Genomic DNA, 15,267 nt, shown 5'->3' with positions numbered 1-15,267 from the left:
GCTGCTGCTTAACCAAATCTGAGTCGTTATTCCATGGCTTGTATCTAAAGGCAGACCAAAATCCCATCATTCCTGTACGGATTGCTTTATATTGTTGTTGGGTCTGGCAATGCCTTTACTTTAATATTCACAAGCACATCGTCACCTCTGTCTATAACACGGTCCTCAGTCTCCCTCTGTTAATGACACAAAGCCCTGTCAGTTGTTCACATTTAAACAGATTTCCTCTATGTCTATTCTCTCTCAAATAATACTTTTCATATCTACTACCACCAACACACACACACACACACACACACGCACACACACACAATCTCTTGCCTGGGTTACAAATTTTCCCGTGCAAGACATTTCTGTAGTCCAAGTATATTAGCAATCTACTGGCAAAGGTTTGCAATGGTTCCCATGCTGGGCAGGTAGTCCCGTTTATAGAGTAGTCCACGAGCATGGTGTGCATAGCTCTCCATTCTGGCTGGTCCCTTGTCCCAGTTTATGGTGTCTGGGATGGTTCTGTGAGGCAGATTCATAATTTGATGTAACTAACCATTTCAAGTGATCTGGCAATAATTTTATTGAATGCTCTCATTTATGTGATTGGACACACCATTGCCTCACTTCTTCAATTACTCCCACTCCCCTGTCTCCGTATCCATATTTTCACAACATGTTATCAGTTAATTAATTCTATGTTTTTCTGTACCTTTCCCTGGTGTTGTTTTTTGGCTCCCGAGTGTATCGAGTGCTGGCATTGTGAAGATCTGAAAAAATGCAATGTTATGTGGCAGGCTGTTGCTCCATGTTGGAAAGGGGGTCCAGGAGCTTTGAGACACGTCTTTGAAACTTGGTCTGTGCTTGACCTCTGATGGCCTGTGTTTGTCCCTCTCAGATGATTGTGCGGGCCATAATATAAGGAAACCCCTCGAGAATTATTGACAAGGCACAGGTCTCTAACTTGGAGCGGATGGGGTTCTGACTGACTCCTGTTATGGAAAGGTTAGTGGAGGTGATGGAAATGGTTTGCTAGAGGTTGTGCTGTGAGCTGCAAAATGCATTCAGGGAGACCTGAGGATTTGGTGAACCAACTCTGGATGGAGCATGGAGACTGTAGTTACAGCATCTGGGTCTGTAACATGAACGAGAAATGGAAAAGAGACTGCAGAGACGGGAAGCTCTGAAACCACACAGTGTGTGTGGGGAAAGGGATCTGCCAAATCTGCCCGTGTTTTAACAAGGAGACACACATCATTTCCCTCTACCCTTTAAATACACCCATGCAAATTCACCCGCTCCTCCCCGCAAACAAACACACTCCCCCTCGCTCACATATGCACACACTTCCCCTCTCTCTCACACACGCATACCCTCTCTCTCCCTCCCAAAGACACACATACTCCCCCTCACTCTCTCACAAACACACTCTGTCTCTCTCCCTCCCACAGACACTGCACCTTGTTTTCAAACACCCATGCACGTGCATGCAAACACACACACATCTAATCTGAAAGATGAATTTTCATTTGCCAGTTTGTATTTCCAGATGCATTATATTTTCTCAAAAATATTTACAATTTGTAGAGTCAGTCAATGAGATATTTTATGAGCTCCTATTTTGGAAATAAACCCAAACTACGTCCAGGTGAAGACGCATACAGACTCCAAACAAGATCGTTTGCCTAAAATACATTGTCTGACTGGAGGGATCACCTCCTTTATATCAATAATACCTAAAGGTATCTCCAGGCAGGACTTGAAAGGAACTCTTGGATTTGCATATTCACCAATCAATACCTGCATCTCTATTCTAAGCAATTAAAGATTTAGCAGCCATCTTAGATGTGTTCAATTCATGTGCATGTGTTGTACAACCATTTCATCTTTTCCTTATAAATTTTGTGCCTAAGGTCTTTTCTCTCTAACACCTGACGAAGGAGCAGGGCAATGAAAGCTTGTGTTTTCAAATTAACCCGTCAGACTATAAATTGTTGCCATGTAATGATTGACCTTACTCAACCCAGTCCAAAGCTAGCACCTCCATCTCATGGTTTTTATTGGTTAGCCAATTTTCTCTCCAAGCAAATAAATTGTTCTAACCCCATGTGCTCTTGTCTTGCATATTAATCTTTAGTCAAGCATGTTATGCATTGCCTTGTTGAAGTCCAGATATAATACATCTTTCAGATCCCCGTTATTCAACTTGTTTGTCCTACTTTTTAAAAAATAGAAAATCATTCAAATATGATTTATCCTTAATAAAATCATGTTGCCTTTAATGGATTGTGGTTTGACTTTCAAAGTCTCCTGTTGTTCATTCCTTAACAACAGATTCGACCAATTTGTCTTCAGTCCCAATCGTTTGCTCATACCTTTCCATTCCCGAGTGAAGTTGGTTATTCTAAGTTCATCCTTTTCCATAACCTCGACAGTCCATTTCAGTTCCCGTGAAATAGGCACGAGGCTGTAAAAGATCTGCTCCAATTGCTGGGTAAGGGGCATGGGTGGCTGATTGGACTCATTCTGTTCCTGCATTACACACACGATGGGCTGAATGTCCTCCTGATGTTCCTACACTATAGTCCCGATGGCTAGCATGTCCTGCACCTATTCCTAACCAAGCCGCCCAAGATCTCAATGTCCTCCTCCTGTTGCTTAATGACAAGTTAGGGGGCTTATGGAATCTCCCTACTGTTTTGCCATATTTCGAGTATTGAATTGTGCAGGCAAGTTGTGTTGCCCACAGTGGTAGCTCAGTGGTTAGCACTGCTGCCTCCCAGCACCAGAGATCTGGGTTCAGTTTCAGTCTGGGGTCACTGTTTTTGTGGAGTTTGCACATTCTTCCTGTGCCTGCAAACAATAGCACAGGCTACATAAATCTCTAATTCATTATAAATAAATACTGTAATGAATTAATAGTGTAAATGTCACACTTTAACACTACAGTCACTGACTACAGCCCTGCATCTTTCACCGAGATCTTCACCAGAAAGCACGCAAGCTAACTGACCACACGATGCCTATGCGCAATTCCAGTTCTCTCCAAGATATTCCCCACCCGCGTTGAAATTAATTTCCTTCTAAATGTAGACTACAAATCCCACATTCAGGCTCAGTTTCAAGGCTTGCAGAGCGGATTATATTCCTGCTTTAGCTGAACACACTGAGGGTGCATTTGGCAGACAGAGGGATGCTGAGGCTGGGATTTGCTTTTCAGCTGGTGCCGGAGACGGTCTCCCATAACAGTGAACGGGAGCTCGCTTTATAAAGAAAGGGGCACAATTCACTAATTGTGTTGCAGCGAATTTGCGTTTAATAAACAATCCTTATTGAATAACTGCCTGTATATTGAATGGAGGATCAAAATTGATAGACCAAAGCGAATACAGTAGTTCCCATTTTACATCTTATGATGTTTAAACGTACTAGGGGATATGAACACTGTGTGGGGAAAACTGAATTGAAGAGATTTTCACCATGAAATAGAATGGAGGATGCTCAGTGTGTTGAATGACCTACTCATTTCCCGATATTTCTGTGCAGTCTGTGGGAAAGCTCTGTAAATGTTGCCACCTGCTCTCAGATGTTAGGAAGCAGATCTCTGCAGAGTCAATACGGTAGTATTTGCCGTTCCAATAGTGAGGGTGGAGTCGGGTGATCTGTTTTATCCTTTAAGACCCCAGAACAGTTTGAGACAAGAGAACATAGAACATAGAACATAGAACAATACAGCGCAGTACAGGCCCTTCGGCCCTCGATGTTGCGCCGATCAAAGCCCACCTAACCTACACTAACCCACTATCCTCCATATACCTATCCAATGCCCGCTTAAATACCCATAAAGAGGGAGAGTCCACTACTGCTACTGGCAGGGCATTCCATGATCTTACGACTCGCTGAGTGAAGAACCTACCCCTAACATCAGTCCTATATCTACCCCCCCTTAATTTAAAGCTATGCCCCCTTGTAATAGCTGACTCCATACGCGGAAAAAGGTTCTCACTGTCAACCCTATCTAACCCCCTAATCATCTTGTACACCTCTATCAAATCACCCCTAAACCTTCTTTTCTCCAAAGAAAACAACCCCAAGTGCCTCAGCCTTTCCTCATAGGATCTTCCTACCATACCAGGCAACATCCTGGTAAACTTCCTCTGCACCCGTTCCAGTGCCTCCACATCCTTCCTATAGTATGGCGACCAAAACTGCACACAATATTCCAGAAGCGGCCGCACCAGAGTCTTATACAACTGCAGCATGACCTCAGGACTCCGGAACTCAATTCCTCTACCAATAAAAGCCAGTACGCCATATGCCTTCTTCACTGCACTATTTACCTGGGTGGCAACTTTCAGAGATCTGTGTACATGGACACCAAGATCCCTCTGCTCTTCCACACTACCAAGTAGTCTACCATTAGCCCAGTAATCCATCTTTTTATTACTCTTACCAAAGTGAATCACTTCACACTTAGCTACATTGAACTCCATTTGCCACCTTTCTGCCCAGCTCTGCAGCTTCTCTATATCCCGCTGTAACCTGCCATATCCTTCCTCACTGTCTACAACTCCTCCGACTTTCGTATCATCCGCAAACTTGCTCACCCAACCTTCTAACCCTTCCTCCAGGTCATTTATAAAAATGACAAACAGCAATTGTCCCAAAACAGATCCTTGCGGTACACCACTAGTGACGGCACTCCAAGATGAATCTTTGCCATCAACTACTACCCTCTGTCTTCTTCCAGAGAGCCAATTCCTAATCCAAACCTCCAACTCACCCTCAATGCCATATCTCTGTATTTTCTGCAGTAGCCTACCATGGGGGACCTTATCAAACGCCTTACTAAAATCCATATATACTACATCTACCGCTTTCCCCTCATCTACCTCCTTCGTCACCTTCTCAAAGAATTCAATAAGGTTTGTGAGGCACGACCTGCCCTTCACAAAACCATGCTGACTATCCTTGATCACATCATTCTTATCCAGATGTGCATAAATCCTATCCCTTATAATTCTCTCTAAGACTTTGCCCACAACAGAAGTGAGACTCACTGGCCTATAGTTACTAGGATTATCCCTACTCCCCTTCTTGAACAAGGGAACCACGTTTGCTAGCCTCCAGTCCTCTGGCACTACTCCTGTAGACAAAGAGGACACAAAAATCAAGGCCAATGGCTCTGCAATCTCCTCCCTTGCTTCCCAGAGAATCCTAGGATAAATGCAATCAGGCCCAGGGGACTTATCTATTTTCACCCTTGCCAGAATTTCCAACACCTCTTCTCTACATATCTCAAAGCCATCCATTCTACTTATTCGTGCCCCAGTATTCATATCGACAACAATGTCCTGTTCCTGAGTGAATACTGACGAAAAGTATTCATTCAGCGCCTCCCCAATCTCTTCAGCCTCCACACGCAACTTCCCATTACTATCCTTGATTGGACCTATTCCTTCCCTAGTCATTCTTTTATTCCTAACATACCTATAGAAAGCCTTAGGGTTTTCCCTAATCCTACCAACTAAGGACCTTTCATGTCCCCTCCTTGCTGCTCTTAGCTCTCTCTTCAGGTCCTTCCGGGCTACCTTATAACTCTCAATCGCCCCTATTGAACCTTCACGCCTCATCTTTACAAAGGCCGCCCTCTTCCATTTAACTAGGGATTCCAACTCCTTATTAAACCACGGCTCCTTCACACGACCCTTTCCTCCCTGCCTGATAGGTACGTACTTATCAAGGACACTCAATAGTTGCTCCTTGAACAAGTTCCACATATCAATTACGCTCTTGCCTTGGAATCTACTTTTCCAATCCACACATCCTAAGTCATGCCTCAACGCATCATAATTTCCCTGCCCCCAGCTATAACTCTTGCCCTGTAGTACACACTTATCCCTCCCCATCACGAGACTAAAAATCACCGAATTGTGGTCACTGTCCCCAAAGTGCTCACCTACCTCTAGTTCTAATACCTGGCCTGGTTCGTTACCCAGAACCAAATCCAGTATGGCCTCACCTCTTGTTGGCTTATCTACATATTGTGTCAGGAAACTCTCCTGCACACATTGCACAAACACTGACCCATCTAACGAACTTGAGCTATAGCTTTCCCAATCAATATCAGGAAAGTTAAAGTCTCCCATAACAATCACCCTATTACTGTCACTCTTCTCCTGAATCATCTTCGCAATCCTTTCTTCAACGATTCTAGGACTATTAGGAGGCCTGTAAAAGACTCCTAACAGGGTGACCTCACCTCTCCTATTCCTAACCTCAACCCAAACTACCTCAGATGGCAAATCTTCATCCATCTTCCTTTCCACCGCTGTAATACTATCTTTGACAAGCAAAGCCACACCCCCCCCTCTTTTACCCCCACCTCTGACCCTACTAAAACATTTAAACCCTGGAACCTGCAACAGCCAATCCTGTCCCTGATCTAGCCATGTCTCCGTAATAGCCACAACATCGAAGTCCCAGGTACCAACCCACGCTGCGAGTTCACCTACCTTATTTCGTATACTTCTGGCATTAAAGTATACACACTTCAAGCCACTCTTCTGTTTACAGGCACGATCCTTTAAGATTGATACCATATTCCTACCCTCCCTACACTCCAGGTCCTGCACCCTAAAGCTACAGTCTGGGTTCCCATGCCCCTGCAGAGTTAGTTTAAACCCCCCCCCAAGAGCACTAGCAAACCTCCCCCCAAGGATACTGGTGCCCCTCAGGTTCAGGTGCAGACCATCCTGTCTATAGAGGTCCCACCTTCCCCAGAAAGAACCCCAGTTATCCAAATACCGAAATCCCTCCCTCCTGCACCATCCCTGTAGCCACGCATTTAACTCTTCTCTCTCCCTATTCCTCGACTCTCTATCACGTGGCACGGGTAACAAACCAGAGACAACAACTCTGTTCGTTCTAACTCTGAGCTTCCAACCTAGCTCCCTAAAAGCCTGTCTAACATCCTCAGCACTCCTACCTATGTCATTGGTGCCAATATGGACCACGACTTCAGGCTGCTCCCCCTCCCCCTTAAGGACCCGGAAAACACGATCAGAGACATCACGTACCCTTGCACCTGGGAGGCAACATACCAAACGTGAGTCTCTCTCGTTCCCACAAAACCGCCTATCTGTGCCCCGAACTATCGAGTCCCCAATTATTATTGCTCTGCTCTTCTCCACCCTTCCCTTCTGAGTAGCGGGGACAGGCTCCGTGCCAGAGGCCTGAGCCCCGTTACTTACCCCTGGTAAGTCGTCCCCCCCACAAGTATCCAAAACGGTATACTTGTTCTTGAGGGGAACGACCACAGGGGGTCCCTGCACTGGCTGCTTCCTCCCAGTCCCCCTCACTGTCACCCATCTATCTGCCATCTTTGGAGTTACTACTTCCCTATAGCTCCGATCTATGACCCCCTCTGCCTCCCGAATGATCCGAAGTTCATCCAACTCCAGCTCCAGTTCCCTAACACGGTCTTGGAGGAGCTGGAGATGGGTGCACTTCCTGCAAGTGTAATCAGCAGGGATGTCCATGGCATCCCTCACCTCATACATGTTGCAGGAGGAACATTGCACTGCCTTCACTGCCATCCCTCTAAAGCTAACCTTTATTTAAAAAAACTGGGTCTAAAGAATACAACAAGCAAAATTCGGCACTTACCTCCTTACCACAACGGATCTTATTATTAGGTTAGAGGAGGAGGGCGGGAGGGAGGCACTACCTCCGTAGTGCCTCGGGTTCTTCAGCTGCACGCTTTTAAAGGGGAAACAAACCTACCCAGGTAAGCTTACGCTCTACCTGCTTCCGGGTCTCGGCTGCCTCTCTGGTCGTCGTCACTTCCCCCTACTGCTCCCGCTCTTTCTGTGAAGAGAGAGTGAAAAAGACCACCGCTGCCCGCTACCGGTAAGTACTTTTAAGACAAACAGTCTTACCTTAGCTGCTGCTCGCACTCAAAATGTGTCTTGCTTGGCTGTTTCAGAGACCATTGAAGAGTTTATCACATGTCTGTGTGTCTGGAGTCACGTTTAGGCCAGACCAGGAAAGCACGGGAGATTCACTTCCTGAAAGTACACTGGGGAAGGAAATTGGTGGTTACAACCGACATTGGCTTCAAGGTCACTGTTAATGACTCCAGGATTTACATCTCGATATTTTATTAATTATAACGTCCACCAGCTGCAAGAGCATTAGCCTGGTCTCGATTAGTAATCCAGTGACTTTTCCACAACAGCACCATGTCCACATGGGGACCTATCTGAAACCACACTGAGCTGGTTATTTGTGTGCTGCTTGACAGCTCAGTCAAAAAGAACTGCCACCAACGTGACTATCGCGACGGGACCAAGGGCGTGGTAAATGGTCAGACAGTAGTTATTCCCTTGTTATAGGATTGGACATAGCTGAGTAAATTTCCACATTGCCAGGGAGATGTCAGAGTTGGAGCTGGAATGAAACAGCTTCCCCAGGGACACGGCTTGTTGTACAGCACAAGTGTTCAGTCCCATTGCAGGAATGGTGTCAGGGCCAAATGCCTTTGTCGTATCTACTGTGTTCAGCTGTTTCTCCATGTCACATACAGCAAATCAGATTGCTTAAAGACTGAGATCTGTGATTCTACGGGCAGCATGGCGAGGGTGAGGTGGATCATCAACTCAACATTCTGGCTGAGGACGGTGCAGATAATACAACCATGTCTTTTACACTGACGTACAGGGCTGTCCCGTGATATAGGATGGCGATATTTATGGAGTCGTCTCCTCCAGTGAGTTGTTTAATAGCCCATCGACATTTATGTCTGGATGTGGCAGCACTGCAGAACTTCGATATGATCTGTTAGTCTTGGGATCATTTTGCCCTCTGTATCAGATGTTAGTCCTGCTGCTTCGAATGTAACCAGTCAAGTGCAGTAGCTTTAATGGGTTGTCATCAGGTTTAGTTACACATGGTTCCGACCATATCATGTTCACCTGCACTCATCACTGAATCATTGATCAGCTTGATGTTAATGGTAGGCTGAGGGATTATCCTGGGGAAAATGTTACAGATTATAGTTGAATACAATTCTGCTACTGCTGTGATTCTATCGCACCACATGAATGCCCAGTTTGAGCTCCAATATGTTCAATTCAATTCTCGTGACTGTTCCCAGTTCACATCAAGACCCATGCATCCATCAGTCTTGTACTAGTGTCTTAGCCTGGTTTCTGATGTGGTAACACTTCCATTTTCCTATTCTCATTGTGCTGAGGGTCTCTCCCTGGTGTCACGCCTCCAATTTGTTACTTTACTCAAACCCCTTAACATATGCATCTGAATCTTTTCCATTCCCCCAATGCCATCTTCCGTGTTTGATGTGAATGTTTTCCCCTCTGTTTCTCTCCCTGACCAAGATTAAGAGCTCTGCAGTGTCAGTGATGCCAGCTTTATGCAGTTTCAGATCAATGAATTTGTGCACCTTGCATTATCCGTCACTTCCCAGTGCATTCCGTGTTAGGCAAAGCGTTTGAGCAGCTTTAACACACGTCTATGGAACTTGTTCATAACCAGAAATTGCTGACGAAACTCAGCAGGTCTGGCAGCATCTTGTGGAGTGAAAGCCGAGTTAATCTTTCAGGACCAGTGACTCTTCTACAAAGCTCCCATTTTCTCCACCAATTTTTGCATTTTCATTTCCAGTATCCATAGTAATTTGTTTTACTGAAAACTTGTTCTGAGATTAGTCATTTCTAGAGAAACCCAACAGGTCTGGCATCATCTGCAGAGACAGAGAAACAGAGTTTGCCTTTCAAGTCCAGTATGACACTTCTTCAGAACTGAAAAGGATTGGAAAATGAGCTTTATAATCCCTTGAGAGATGTGGGGAGTGGGTTGACAGGTAAAAGAGGGCGTGGCAAAAGATAAACATGCTTTTAATAGTGAAGAACGAGAAGATCATGTGAAATAGCTTTAAATTAAGATGTGAATGGGGAAAAGAGGTTCTCTCTATTGAGTGAACGATAAAGAAGATACAACCACACAAGGTCATAGGGAGGCCAGGAGGGAGATTGTACGGAAATTGGGGAACAGTTATAATGGGGTCAGACTGTGAAATTGTGAAATTGTGCATTCACTTCTAAAGGCTGTAACGTACGAAAGTGTAAAGTGCGTTGTTACTCGAGCTTGGGTTGTGCTGCCTTGGAACATTGCAGCAGCCCAGGGCTGAAATGTTAGCATGAGTGCAAGGTAAGTTATTGAAATGGGAAGCAATGAGAAGGTCAGGGTTATTTCTACAGACAGAGTGGGTGTGTTCCTCAAAGCAGTCTCTGTTTGGTCTCGCCAACATAAAGAGACTGCATTATGAGTAGCAATGACGGGAGATCAGATTGAAAGGTTACAAGTGAAATGCTGCTTCACCTGGAAGCTATGTTTTGGGCCTTGGACATTAAGGAGGGAAGAGATGAATTGACAAGTGTTGCAGCTTCTGTAATTGCATGGGATGGTGCGATGGGGGAGTGGGGAAACGTTCGGGGTGATGGACGGTGACACAGAGGGAACGGTCACTGTGAAATACTGACAGTGGGCGGGAGGGGAAGATGTGTTTGATGATGCTGTCCTGCTGGAGACGGTGGAAATGGCGTAAGATGAATATGTGAATGTGGATTCTAGTGCAGGAGGAAGTGTGGACAAGGAGGAATCTATCATTGTTCTGGGGTGGAGGGGACGGATTGAGGGCAACACCGTGGAAGATGGGACAGTCATAGCTGAAGGCCCTGTCCACCAGAGTTCGGGGATTTCTGGTTTGATGGAAAAGGAGGTCACATGAGACGCAGCTCACAGGAATGTGGCATCGTCAAACAGAAACAACAGAGATGTAGAAACTTGGAGAATGGAGTCAGCCTCCGCTGATCTTGTGTTCAGCCACAGGCAGAAGATCCCCCTGAATGATTGAAAAGAACCAGGCATCTGATTTGAGGATTTCTGCCTCACGTCTGGTCTGAAGCGGAATGTGAAAACATACCCAGAGGAAGACAGTGAGTATACGTGAGCAGAAATTCAAACAGTTATCCCAAACTGCTCAGTAATTTTTGTTTCTGTTCAAAAAGAAGAACTCGATAAGAAGATGAACCACCCATGGTTGACAAAGGCTCTCAAGGGTATAACTGATGAGCATTAATGGAGGGCCAGATTTAGGATGTTTATTGCAGGGACCAGAAGCAGATGCTAGGCATGAATTTCAGCTGTGCTTCCTGAATTCTACACAGAAACTACTGCCATTGCTGCTCCATCCTCTTCTCTGCTCGTGTCCCCTTCGTGATTCCAGGTTCTCCCTCTCAAATTACAGAGTACATTCTCTTACATTATGGTCCCTCCCCACTTCACCTGAAACTCTAATCATGTCTACCTACTCTGCAGTAGCATCAAGCTGCGTTTAGTGCTGCCACTTTGCCTTTGGTTTCAGTGTGGCTCGGCCTCTCCATTCATGCTGTTTTCCACCTCCCACACGTCTCACTCTGGAAAGTTTACTTCTTTGAGTAAACCTTATTGAAAACACCTATCCCCCTTTGCACTGAATTCGCACTGCAATCCAAATTTCAAAAGGTATAATCAGCCTTCATCTCACTCTGCCAAAGGCAACTGCACGCTGACCGTGTGGTACAAGAAGTCCCCTTCTTATATGGTTCAGGCCTGTGATGCGCTTTCACTGTAGAGATCATCACCCCATTTGGACAAAGTAATTCAGGTGTTTGACCACTTATTGGTACTCGTAACAGTTTCCTGCTGCCTTAGTATTATAACATGGAGAAAAAACAAATCACAGTATGAAGCTTGGGCTGAATGTTATTTACCTGTCATTTGAATACTGTTTCAAATTTGCAGTGCTTTATCTGTAAATGCTTGTTCATAAAGTTAGTGTCAGATAACGTGCAGGAGGTTGAGGGGTGACATTGTAGAGGTTGATAAAATCATGAAAGGTATGAATAGAGTGAATAGCCAAGGTCTTTTCCCGGGGACGGGGGAGTTCAACCATAGAAGGCATGGGTTTAAGATGAAAAAGGGAAGATTTGAAATGGACGAAGGGTCAATGTTTTCACACAGAGGGTGATGTGTGTATATGGAATGAGCTGTCAGAGGAAGAGTGGGAGATGCAAGTTCAGCAACAACATTTAAAACTCAGTAGGACAAACATATGTATGGGAAAAGTTTAGAGGCATATGGACAAAATGCAATCAGATGAGACTAGTTTAGTTTGGAAAACCTGGCCAGCATGGACAAGTTGGACCAAAGGGTCTGTTTGTGCGCGATATGACTGTATGAATCTAGAAAGCGAGGAAAAGGGGACAAAAGACATGATGTAGTAAATTGGCAAGACATACAAAAACAAGCAGCAAGAACTTTTCCGAGCATGTAAAAAAAGTTCAAGATGAGTGTTACCTTAGGTGTAATTAATTAGGAAAGGATACTGAGGATAATTGGAGGATGTAACTGAAGCATTGGCTACAAGGAGCAGACAGATACTTTACACCCATGTTTTGCATCATTCCTCACAGGGGAAGGTACAGTAAGTTTTTCAATGATGTAAACAAAATGGCAATATGAGGGAAGTTCTTGAACCTTCTCTAACAAAAGGAACAAGGATTTTTCTAACAGGTGAGAGTAAGAGTAGACAGGCCAGCAGTAATTCACAGCTGGTTTCAAAAGAAGTGGTCACAGTCTTGGAATCATGGCGCCCTCTTTACCAGATGTTAGTTCTGATGTTTATTAATGTAAGCAGTAAGTGCGGTAGCGTGAATGGGTTGTCATCAGGTTTAGGTACAGACGGTTCTGACCGTGGCATGTTCACCCACACTCATCACTGAAGCGGAGATCGGCTTCATGGTAATGGTAGACTGAGAGATTAGATTGTGGTTGAATATAATTCTACTGCTGCTGCTGCTACTACAGCTGCTGTGATTTACAACATCACATGAATGCCCAGTTTGAGCTGCAATATCTGCAATACAATTCTGCTGCCTGTCCTCATTCGCACGGGGTCCCGGTCACCATTCTCCCCCGTACACAGTGCCCTATCCCGCTTTCTGATGTGGGAAAATTTTCTTTTTTAAAAATTCTCGTCCTGTTTGGGTATCTTCATGATGCCATGCCTCCAATTTGTCGCATTCCTCAAAAGCATTTAACGTTTTCACCTGAATCTCTTCCCCTCCGGTAATGCCATCTTCTGTTTAAAGCGACTGTGTTTCCCTGTTTGACCATGATTAAGAGCTCTGTAGTGTTGGTGATGACAGCCTGATGTGGTTTCAGAGCAAATTAATTTGTATACCTTGCATTATCATTCACTTCCCGGTGTATGGTGCTCCATGTTGGACAGGGCGTGTGAGCAGCTTTGATAAACTTGTTCAAAACCAGAAATTGCTGAAGACACTGACAAGTCAGACAGCATCTGTGGAGTGAAAGCAGAGTTAATCTTTCGTGTTCTGTGACTGTTCCTCAAAGCATCCAGTAAGTCCAACAATTTTTGTTTTTGTTTCAGATTTCCTGTATCCAATGATCTTTGCTATATTGAAAATGTATTCTGTAACTTTTCATTTTTGAAGGAACTCAGGGGTCTGGAACATCTCAGAGACATAGAAACAATGTTAATGTTTCAAGTCCAGTGCAAATCATCTTCAGACATGTAAAGGATTGAAAAGTGAGCGTTTTAGTATATTGGCGGAGGTGGGAAAGAGTGTTTGGAGGCCCAGTGTGAAAGACAAATGGGCTTTAAATTATGGTGAAAGAGACACACATATATAATGGGTGTAAATAAATGTGTAAATATTAGAAATTGGTTTTCTCTGTTGAATGGAACAAAACAAGACACTAACTTAGGGAGCCCAGGAGGGAGAGTGTACGGAAAATGGAGAACAGCCATAGTGGGTTCAGGCTGTGAATTTATGGAATTGAATATTAACTCCTACAGACTGTAACGTACCAAAGTGTAAAATGTGGTGTTACTCGAGCTTGGGTTGCACTTCACTGGAACATTGCAGCAACCTGCATTTTCTTAGATTCACTATAGTGTGGAAACAGGTCCTTCAGTCCAACAGGTTTATACTGACCCTCCAAAGAGTATGCAAACCAATCCCATTCTCTACCCTAATACTGTACATAGACCCTTGACTATTGCACCTAATATCAACATCCCTGAACACAATCGGTAATTCAGTATGGTCAGTTCACCTAACCTGCACAACTTTGAACTGTGGCAGGAAACTAGAACACCCAGAGCAAATCGAACCCAGTTCCCTGATGCTGTGAGGCACCAGTGCAAACCACTGAGACACCGCGCCATCCAGGACCGAAATATTATAAGGCCACAACTCTATACGAGCAGAAATGAAACCATTCGGACCATCAAGTCTGCTCCGCCATTGGATCATGAATGATAGATTTTCAACCCCATTTCCCTCTTCCTGTCAGTTATTTTTGATCCCCTTGTCAAGCAAGATCTTATTTGAGTTTGTTTTAAGTATACTAAATAGAACATGGAACATAGAACATAGAACAGTACAGCATAGAACAGGCCCTTTGGGCCACGATGTTGTCCTGAGAATTAATCCTAATGTAAAATGTAGTAACTTAACCTCTGCACCCCTCAACTCACTGCTATCCATGTGCATGTTCATCAGTCGCTTAAACGTCCCCAATGACTCTGCTTCCACCAACAGAGCTGGCAATGCATTCCATGCATTCATAACTCTCTGCATAAAGAACCTACCTCTGACGTCTCCTTTTTACCTTCCTCATCATATCTTCAAACTATGACTTCTCGTACTAGTCAATTCTACCCTGGGGAAAAGACTCTGGGTATTGACTCTCTCTATTCCTCTCATTATTTTGCACAGATCAGATCTCCTGTCTCCTCCTTGTCTCCAGAGAGAAAGGTTAAAGTTTGTTCAACCGTTCTTCATAAGGCAAGCCCTCAGTACAGGCAGCATCCTGGCAAACCTTCTTTGCACCCTCTCCAAAGCCGCTGTATCTTTCCTATAGTATGGGGTCTAGAAGTGGACATGATATTCCAAGTGTGGTCTCACCAGGGACATGTAGAACTGCAGCAAAACCTCAGTGCTCTTAAACTCTATCCCTCTGTTAATGAAAGCCAAAACGCCATATGCTTTCTTGACACCCAATCCACTTGGGTGCCAAATTTGAGGGAATCTATGCACTTGCGCACACAGATCCCTCTGTTCCTCCACACTGCCAAGAATACTATATTTAATGCTATATTCAGGATTCGAATTTGACCTTCCAAAA

This window comes from Chiloscyllium punctatum, chromosome 23 (genome assembly GCF_047496795.1).
Source record: "Chiloscyllium punctatum isolate Juve2018m chromosome 23, sChiPun1.3, whole genome shotgun sequence".
NCBI classification, from domain to species: Eukaryota; Metazoa; Chordata; class Chondrichthyes; order Orectolobiformes; family Hemiscylliidae; genus Chiloscyllium; species Chiloscyllium punctatum.
This window is presented reverse-complemented; position numbering follows the sequence as displayed.